Raw genomic sequence first — 9,831 nt, 5'->3', positions numbered from 1 at the left:
CCATGTAAAAGAAAAGCCGGGAATGGCTGTGGACCAAAGTGGGGCCTGCTATATTAACACCTGGATAAAACAGGTGGTCGGGTAGAGGACATGAAAAAAGTACAGATATTTTCTTAGGACAGAAATACATATCATTAAAATACAGTTAAACGTGGGATTTGGAGAAATGGAACATTCGCAAAACTCTAAGGAACTAGGAGAAAAGAACGAAACTTAAGTGATGAAAATGAAGCGAAAGCTACTAGTACAAGTTAAAGAAGGCTGAAACAAAATGCTAAAACACAATAGTTGAAACTTGGACTTTGATGTTGTGCGAAAACAAATAGGTAAAACTTAAAATACGAAAACAAACTGAACAGCTAGAAGACACTCCGCACGAGAGAAAAGTACAGACCAGCAGGAGAGAGAGAATTGCAACTTTACGTTTTCAAGTGATCTGCAATTTTGAGACGTGAATGTATAAGCCTACACTGGTTATCTTAAAAGACAAGCAACAAAAAAAAAGAAAGAAAGAAAGAAAAGAAAATAACATGTAAGCGCAGTTAAAGAAAACAAAACAAAAAGGAAAGAAAAAAAAGGAAAACAAAAAGACAGGGAGAGAGGAAAGGAGCTGAGGAAATGAATCAAAGTTGCAGCAAGCCTATGTCTTTCGGAATGAGCTCGCTTTGGGGCTTGACCAACGGCCCTGAAGGGAGAGAAGCATATGTGCCCCTCTCCAGCATCTTTTGGTGCCAGGACCCTGAACGCTAGGAGAGTGTCCAGTGAGAAAGCATTGAAATCGGAGTGGACCTCACTGGAGAACAAAGTTGAAGCAAGGGTTTATTGTTGTCTGGGGAGGTTGTCCTCAGGCAGGGGTCTGGGGTGGGAGACCCCTAAAGGGAGAGGAGTAGGGCAGACATGTTTCCAGAAGTGTGTTAGGATGTGAATGGTGAGCCCACGGAATTCCTCTGCAGTCCGCATTGTGTGCTGAACTTGGAAGACTGCAGTGAATCTCTAGCGGACAAGGCTGGAAGGCCAATGCCCTCGAATCATTCGCATCCAGAGTCCTTTGGCACAGGCGGCCAGGTCAGAAGTGCCTGTAGGGCTTTGCCGAGTCCAACCCGCAGGATCCAGGGGAACCTGAAGGAAAAGTGGCCTCAGCAGATGATTTAGAGAAATAAGGAAAGAATATTGTAGATAAGAAAATAGAGGAGAAAGAGCTGATATTCCTTGGTTTCATAGAAAGTCAATAAAACTTCGAGACAAGAAGTTTGCCCCGTTCACGGAGGCCACAGGTGCCTTCCTGGTCTCCCAAGGAATGAAGATGCAGAACGTCTTCCCGTTCAGGTCTTAGAAACCCGGGCAGATAAGAGAACGCAGGGAGCCTCTATGCTCCAAGGATCAGCCTGAAAAGAAAGTAAGAGAAAACAGAGAAAAAGAAAAACACAGGGTTACCAAGCTTCTTCAAGTGAGGTCCATTGTTTTTATTTTCAAAAGTCTTTATACCTTTACTTGTACATAGAGGAAATGAAAGATGCAAAGTCATACAGAGTCAGCCCAAACATTACATCTATTTTGTCTTTATCGAAATCAAGATTATTTCTGTAAACCTTTCCCAAAATATTGTGTACATTATCTTCTGGCCTTGGAGGCCTGTGAACATTTATGACCCTCTTTGATAAAGGCTGTTCAACCAGAAAACTTATTTTCCCTTGAAATGTTTTTTCTTATATTTCTAATCTATATCGGCCTTAGAAAGTATCAAACAGAGTTGCATTCTCACGAAGCAAAGGTGCAGTGAGTTACAAGAAAGAACCAATTAGCTCAAAAGTCTGATGTGGTTAATTTCAGGCTACACCTGTTTTTCTTACTTTCCAACTCTGTTAACTAATGCACTCCCAGGTGCACAGTGGATTAGAGACTTGGGAACTCAGCAACATGCATTGGCCCAACAAAGAAATCCTATGCCTAGTACTACTCAAATAACTGTTAACTCTTTGAAAGGCTCTATGTTTTAGGCTTTCTATGCCTCTCACAGTAGGGAGGCTGTAAATAATCATATGATTAGCTGCAACAGTCTGGATATATTTGCCAAGCAAGATATAATGCTAAAAGAGGGGGTTTTGATTGGAAATATTTCTCTCATGCACAGGAGACTTATTAGCTATAGTTCTAAGATGATTTTCTCCAGAGAAAAGTGGTCAAGAATAGCACCCAGTTAATGTTAGAGGAGATGGTGAAAGTCATGAAATAGTAAAACAGACAGATACTGGTTTTGGAGTGGATGCTCGAGAAAGACTAGGGAGCCCATTGAGTTCTCAAGACTTGTTTAACAGTTCTCTACCACACGACCTTGTCATGGGTGGGATCTCCCGGGGTGGCTCCAGGCAGGGCTTCCTCAAGGGGAATTCCCCGAGAAAAGTGTCGGTGGTTGGATGGCGGGAGTGGGGTGGGCAGGCCCTCGGCCGCCTCAGCGAATGAGGAGCTTGCACGTGCGGGGTGGGGCTGTGGAAAGCCCCAAAGGACGGGGGCGGGAGGGGCCCTTTTGGAGACGACGGTGTGAGGGAAGGAGGCACCGGCGTGCAGCTGGGTAGGAGATGGAAAACCTCGTGGGCCTTGTTTGCAGAGACCGGGGGCTGCTTCTGAGCACGGGGGAGGTGCGTGTCCGGCTCCCTTCAACGTCTTAGCCGGAGGACAAGGTTGTCGGGCCAGCGCCGCTGGTGCGGATGCCCTTCGGGGACCCTCTGTCCCTGAGGGGCCGTCGCCGGCAGTCGGGCGCCCCCAGCGGGTGACTTAGCTCCCGGGTCAGCGGGGCTGGCGCCTGTGAAAGTCGCCCTGAGTTGGAGGGGCCGTGGGGGGTGGGCGCTGGGCTTCAGAATCTGGGGAACACGTGCTACGTGAATGCGGCGCTGCAGTGTCTGAGCCACACGCCGCCCCTGGCCAGCTGGCTGGTGTCCCGGCAGCATGCCACCCTCTGTCCGGCCGGCGGCTCCTGCATGCTCTGTGCCATGCGAGCTCACGTGACCCGAGCCCTCCTTCACGCGGGAAAGGTGATCCGGCCCCACAAGGACCTGCTGGCGGGCTTCCACAGACACCAGCAGGAAGACGCCCACGAGTTTCTGATGTTCACTCTGAGTGGCATGCAGCAAGGGTGCCTGAGTGCATCCCGGCCGTCGGGCCACGCCTCCGAGGACACCAGCGTCGTCCGTCAGATCTTCGGCGGGACGTGGAGGTCTCAGATCCAGTGTCTCCACTGCCTCGGTGTCTCGGACACGTTCGACCCTTATCTGGACATCAGCCTGGATATCACGGCGGCTCAGAGTGTGGAGCAAGCTCTGAGAGAGCTGGTCAAGCCCGAGAAGCTGGAGGCGGAAAATGCCTATGACTGTGGCGTTTGTCTCCGGAAGGTGCCTGCCACCAAGAGGTTGACTCTGCACAGGACCTCCCAGGTCCTGGTGCTGGTGCTGAAGCGGTTCACACAGCTGAGCGGGGCCAAAAGGGCTCAGGAGGTGCGCTATCCCCAGTGCCTGGACGTGCAGCCCTACACGTCTGAGCGGAAGGCAGGGCCACTGGGCTACGTGCTCTATGCTGTGCTGGTGCACTCCGGGTGGAGCTGTGAGCGAGGACACTACTTTTGTTACGTCCGAGCGGGCAACGGCCAATGGTATAAGATGGATGATGCCAAGGTAACAGCCTGTGACGAGACCGCTGCCCTGAGCCAGAGTGCCTACGTCCTGTTCTACGCCTGGCAGGGTGCGTGGGAAGGGGGCGCTGGGGGAGGGGCAGCGGCCCCCCTCGGGGCTGACCCCACAGACCCCGGGCAGCCTGCAGGAGGCCTTGGCAGAGCTCCTGGGTCCCAGGATTCCCCGGGGGACACAGAGGCTGAAGGGATGAGCTTAGAGCAGTGGAGACGCCTGCAAGAACACAACTGACCGAAGCCGGCCTTGGAGCTGCGCAAGATCCAGGCTGCCCTGCCTGCTGGCGCAGTCGTGATTCACCGGTCCAGACACGGAGGAGGGAGAAACTGCCCGCTGCCCGCCCAGGAGCACCACCGGCTCGACCGTCCCAGCACGGACACCCCGCCTCCGGGGCCGACGGACGTCGGCCACGGCCCTTGTGCCAGCGGGAGGGCCAGAGCGACCAAGGGGAGGAACAAGAAGCCGCGGCCACCTCTGGGGCTGTGGTGGTAGGCCGGCTCTGACGCACGTGCGTGCAGACGCCCAGGCACACCCTGCGTGGGGCACGCCCTGGGCGATGCACCAAGAGTGCCGACGAGGAGCGAGTTCCTCTCTGGCGGTGAGGACGATGCGGCCTCCGGGGGGGGGGGGGGGGGGGGGGGGGGGGGGCCGGGAGTGAGCCCGGGGTCTCGGTGTTCCCCGGGAACGGGTTTGTGCCCGAGCGGCTCAGCTCTCGAGGGCTGGCTCTGCTGGGAAGTCGGCGGAGCGAATGGGGCGCGTGAGCGGGTCTGAGCACGGTGCCCGGGCCTGCCACTTCTGCGAGGGTGGGAGAGTCCTCTCTGGATGGGACTTTGGGTGTGGCCTTGCCTTTCTTCGTCTCCAGTCGGCCGTGGCAGCTCTGGTGATGCACCTGGAGGCGCCTCACGGCGCTCACAGCCAGCCAAGCAAGGAGACGACCTCCGGAGCCCATCGGCGGGTAGGTGCAGGGAAGAGTGGCTGCAGGTCCACGCACCGTGTCCTTCCGGCCGGCCAGGCTCTCGAAAATGCCCCAAACGTCGAGCAGCGTCCGGGGGGAAGATGGGCAAGCAGTCTTTATGGGTGGCTGCCCTCGGGAGGCCTCGTGCTACTAGGCAGAGGGTCCGGCAGGAATGAGGCGGGGATCCGTGCGTCCCCGGCAGGACGCTCGTCCACAAAGTTCCCTGGGGCTCCATTTCCGGTGCAAGGAGTGTGCTGGAGATGCGCCAAGTGCCAAACAGGAGACGCCATCCACAGTGCCATGAGCACCACCACCGGCACCACCAGCACCGACACGAAGGCCAAGGGGAGAAAGGCGAGCCAACTAGTCCCAAAGAAACCTCTCCACCAGCTGTGCACCGGGGCCTAGGTGGAGATCCGTCGCGCAGCGTTCATTTCTGAAAGCAAAGGTCCTCCCCGCACTGAGGAAAGGCCCGAGCCTACCCTAGATTGGGATAGCAAGACAACTGGACCTCCGACTCTGCCCGTCCTACCTGGCAGTTAGTTGTCTCTTCCAGCTGGGCCGCGGACAAACGCCGCTGGACGTGAAGAGATGTGGCCGGCCTCCAAATTGCCTGGGGCGGTGGGGAAACTGTCCTCCCCTAGCTGCTTTTTCAACTGCCTCATGATTCCCGTGACCCGGTGGACGGGGGCCTGAGGACCTTTATCAATCACCTCTTGCGTTTTATTTCTGTTTCTTGGCTGACGGCTGCGAACCCCAAACCCTCCAGCAAAGGGCAGACCGGGAATGTGCGGTTTAACATCTCAGACCTCGAGGGACAACTCTGGCTGCTCACTGCACGAGGCGGCATGGCAAGCAAGAGAGAACGTTCCGATGGATCGTTTTCCCCGCCATGGTTCCCTACAGCACACCATGCCCTCCACACGTGGATTGGAAAAAGAATGATGAGCAGTATCTTCCCCCAAGAACACGAACAAGCGTGCCCCGCGCGAGGACGTGGAGCCACCCACAGCCCTCCCTCATCATCACCACCCATCTTCCTCTGCCCCATCGTCTGCAATGGACTTACTGCTTGCCCCACCCACCCCCTCTGAAGAAGAGGGAGAAGGAGAAGGAGAAAAAGGGGAAGAATGGCGACTGGAGCGGTGTGGCAGAGCGAGTGGGAAGGTGGCCTTACGCTGGGGGAAATCCGTGCAAAAGCGAGAAAGATACTGGCTGATCTCGCTTCTCTGTGCCATGGGAAGGAGGCAAGAGGACAGCAAGGGTGTGAGCACTTGGACAATAAAGCACAAAGCGGTAGGGTCCTGGGATGGGATGGGGAAGTGGGACGTGGGAGGGGTGCAAAAGGCTAAGGAAGAAAGCAGGGTCAGGGCAGTTCTTTCCTAGTAAGGATCCACGGAATCAACGCTTCAGCTATATATGGACCGTGGAACCCATGGACCGTGAAACCCCCATTGTCCTGGAAGGCAAGCATAATGTCCAGGACGGGAGAGCAAACAAACACACCTGTCCCACACCGAGAAGGAAAGCAACAGTCATCCTCCTCCAGGAGGGAAACCTTTTGTATACCTTGAGTTATAAGGCGTCTTGAGCCCTGGAATTGGAAAGACGACTGTATGACTCCACTAGTGTATATAAAATACAAAAAGAGAATAAAAGCAACAAAAAAATAACAAAATGAACACAAAATTAAAAAATAAATAAATAAAAATAAATGGAAAACCAAAAAAAAAGAAAAAAAAACCACCTCAAACAACCCAAACAAACAATGAGAGCAACAACAACAACAACACCAACAACAATCTGAACAAATGGAAGAAGGAAAAGGAAGGAAAATAGGCCACAGAGACACAAAAGGAGCTGAAGCAATGAATCCTAAGTTGCAGCAAGCCTATGCCTTTCGGAATGAGCTCGCTTTGGGGCTTGACCAACGGCCCTGAAGGGAGAGAAGCATATGTGCCCCTCTCCCAGCAGCTTTTGGTGCCAGGACCCTGAACGCTCGAAGAGTGTCCAGTGAGAAAGCCTAGAATTCGCAGCGGACCTCACTGGAGAGCAAAGTTGAGGCAAGGGTTTCTTGTTGTCTGGGGAGGGGTTGTGTCAGGCAGGGGTCTGGGATGGGGAGACCCCTAAAGGGGAGAGGGTAGGTGGGCAGACATGTTTCCAGAAGTGTGTTAGGATGTGAATGGTGAGCCCACGGCATTCCTCTGCAGCCCGCATTTGTGTGCTGAACTTGGAAGGCCTGCAGTGAATCTCTAGTGGGCAAGGCTGGAAGGCCCAATGGCCCCGAATCATTTGCATCCCGAGCCCTTTGGACGAAGGTCTGAGGGAAGGAGGCACCGGCGTGCAGCTGCAGGTAGGAGATGGAAACCCTCGTGGGCCTTGTTTGCAGAGACCCGGGGGCTGCTTTTGAGCATGGGGGAGGTGCGTGTCCGGCTCCCTTCAACATCTTACCCGGAAGGCAAGGTTGTCGGGCCAGGCTTCCGTATCCTTAGCATAGTCTCAGAGTTTTCAGTCTAATATCCTTGGTTTTGTTGGCTCCATCCTTTGATCTCATCGTCTATTGTCTTCTTTTCCTGCCTCAATCTTTCCCAACATCAGGGTCTTGTCAAATTAGTCATTTCTTTTCATCAGATTTCCAAATTATTGGAGTTTCATCTTCAGTATCAGTCCTTCCAGTAAGCATCCAGGACTGATTTCCTTTAGGATGGACTGGTTTTACCTCTCTGCAGCCAAGGTACTCTCAAGAGTCTTCTCCAACACCAGAGTTTTCAAGCATCAGTTCTTCGGTTCTCAGCTTTCTTTGTAGTCCATTTCTCTCGTTCATACATGCCTATTGGGCAAACCATATCCTTAACTCAAAGAACCTTTGTTGGCAAATAATGTCTCTGCTTTTTCATATGCTGTATTTGTTAGTCATACCTCTTTTTCCAAGGAGCAAGCATCTTTTAATTTCATGGCTACAGTCACCACCTGCAATGATTTTGAAGCTCCAAAATAATATAAGCTGAGTTCTCCGCCACCGCAGCAAAGAGACTTTGAGGCAGAAACACCCAAGTAAGCCATTTCTGGCTCACAGACTGTGAGGAGTTTAATAGGCAAGGTTTAAGAGTGCAGTCTTGGAGTAATGCTGTCAGAGAGGAACAGAAAGCACGGTCTGCCAGGAACCAGGAACTGACCCCACCCCCGAGCACCATCGCCCACCAGCCTCCCTCCGGACACAGCGCTCACACTCCCAGCCTCACCTGGCGGCTCACTGCGGCCTCCATGTCTCTGTGTAAGGGCTGCCTGCTCTCAGACGCGCTTCTCCTAGAATTGTGCAGGCCCAGCGCCTTCCCTTCCGCCTGGTCACCGCAGCAAGGCCTTTTAGACCCTCCTGACCAGTGACTCCAAGCCCTCCCTCACAACGCCCTTTTTTATTTTCTGTAGAGCTCTTGTTCTTTTCCTTCCCGTCTGGTTTCCATACTTTTCTCTTTCCTCACTCCAGACCGAGAGCTCCTTGAAAGGCAGGGGCCGCTGGTCATTTTCAGCACTGTCCTCGGCACCACTGAGTCACCTGGGATAGAGTGAGTACTCACGGCCTGGGTGCTGAGTAAACAAACGGGAGGACCCTGGGGCTCCCCTTCCCCTTCTGTCCAGGTCAGTTTCTTGAGATGATCACTCTTACTAGGAAGCACATGCTGTTTCTGAGGCGGGAGCATGGCCACAATGACCTCCGCCATCCTTTTTCTCTCTCCAGTTGCTCCAGCAAAGCTCAGCCAGCAACCCCGACCCGGTGCCTCCTGGTGGCCTGCGCTAGCATTGCAGGACTAACCGGAACCTTCATTCAGGTCTTCAAGGTAGAGGCTCTCCAGAGTTCCAGAGACGAAAGTGTGCTTCAGGCAGGCTTCCAGGGCTGTGGAGAGACCCGGGAATCGCCTCCTGATTTTTCATTTCCTCTCCTCTCTTTGGCGTTTAGTTCGTTCGTGTTGCATCCTCAGCTCACACAGGACAATGGTTTCCTCCCACTTTCAGATGAGAACCTCTAGAACCCGGCTAGGGCTGGTCTCCTTTCTGGAACCCTGACTCTGAGTCCACAACTGTGCCCTCTCGTGCCCACCACAAGCCCCTGTTCCTTCACCTCCTCTCTCATCTGAGGGGCCTCTGTGAGTGGAAAGCATTTTTCCAAGCTCTCAGAACACAGGGGTCAAAGGTGGGGAAGCAAGGTCGACAGATTTCCCAAGCATACTGAGTGAACCCTTGGGGGGTCCAATAGCAAGCACACAATGTTTAGGAAAGGAAAGCAAGTCCTTCTGTCCTGTAGCACCGTCTACACTGGGGAATGGGGTGTGTGCTCAGCCTGGGTTTAAAATCCTGGAAAGGTGGACTGTGGGACTGAGCCAGTGTTCACTGGAGAACACTGTGGAGAGGGCCCACGCCCAGGCAGGACTCAGGGAACGTGGAGAATCCCCCTCGCGCTTTGGACTTCTGAACGCATCGCCCATTGCCAGGAGCGGGGTGTGGAGGCCCCTGCTCCATGGCAGAGCTGCCTCCAGCCCTTCCTGCGCTCCCAGCACTGACACTGTGTGTTCTCTTCCTTTACCATCTGACATCGTCCCCCACCATGGACCCTGTTTCTGTTTGTGCCTGCCTGTGTGAGCATGAAAATGCACAGCGAATAATGGCCCAAATGGGGCCAGGTTGGTAGAGTTCACCAGGAACTTAGGGTCTCTCACTTCCAAAGCAAGCATGAAGGATAGGACTGCGAACTGGCTTAGGGAGCTGGGGTCCTCACCTTCCTACTGGCTTCTGCTCACATACTGTGTTCCGGACAAGTCTGCCTCTTTCTAGGCTTTAGTTTTCAAATTGTACCAAGAGGGCTTGGATCAGAAGCTGCATAAGCGCAGGCACAGGCAAACGTGTCCTCTGACTCCAGCAACAATAGGCGGGTCGTTGGCACGGGTGGTCTCAGGAGGCCTGTGCTCCTGATGTGGGCAGAGGCAGGCGAGCTTGTAGCAGGATGGCCAGGACACCTGCCCTGTCCCAGCACCAGCCAGAGGGCATGTGCAGGCCCGGGGACAGTGAGCGCACCTGTGCCCCGCCTCCCCGCACAGGCACCAACACTGGACCAAGGGCTCTGCTCAGAAGGTGAATTCTTTCGGATACCCCACCTGCAGCCTCTAAAAGGCACACATTTTCTGGAGCCCTAAGGACAGCTAATTC

At 53.9% G+C, this 9,831-nt stretch overlaps 1 pseudogene; it reads left to right on the top strand.

Moving 5' to 3' along the window:
* Positions 1–2,750: 2,750 nt before the first annotated feature.
* LOC121817981 (ubiquitin carboxyl-terminal hydrolase 17-like protein 6) lies at positions 2,751–8,428 on the top strand (annotated as a pseudogene).
* Positions 8,429–9,831: the final 1,403 nt, after the last annotated feature.

The sequence above is a fragment of the Ovis aries genome, chromosome 25 (assembly GCF_016772045.2).
Source record: "Ovis aries strain OAR_USU_Benz2616 breed Rambouillet chromosome 25, ARS-UI_Ramb_v3.0, whole genome shotgun sequence".
Lineage (NCBI taxonomy): Eukaryota > Metazoa > Chordata > Mammalia > Artiodactyla > Bovidae > Ovis > Ovis aries.
Note: the sequence above shows the minus strand (reverse complement) of the source record. Positions and strands in the feature narration are given on the sequence as shown.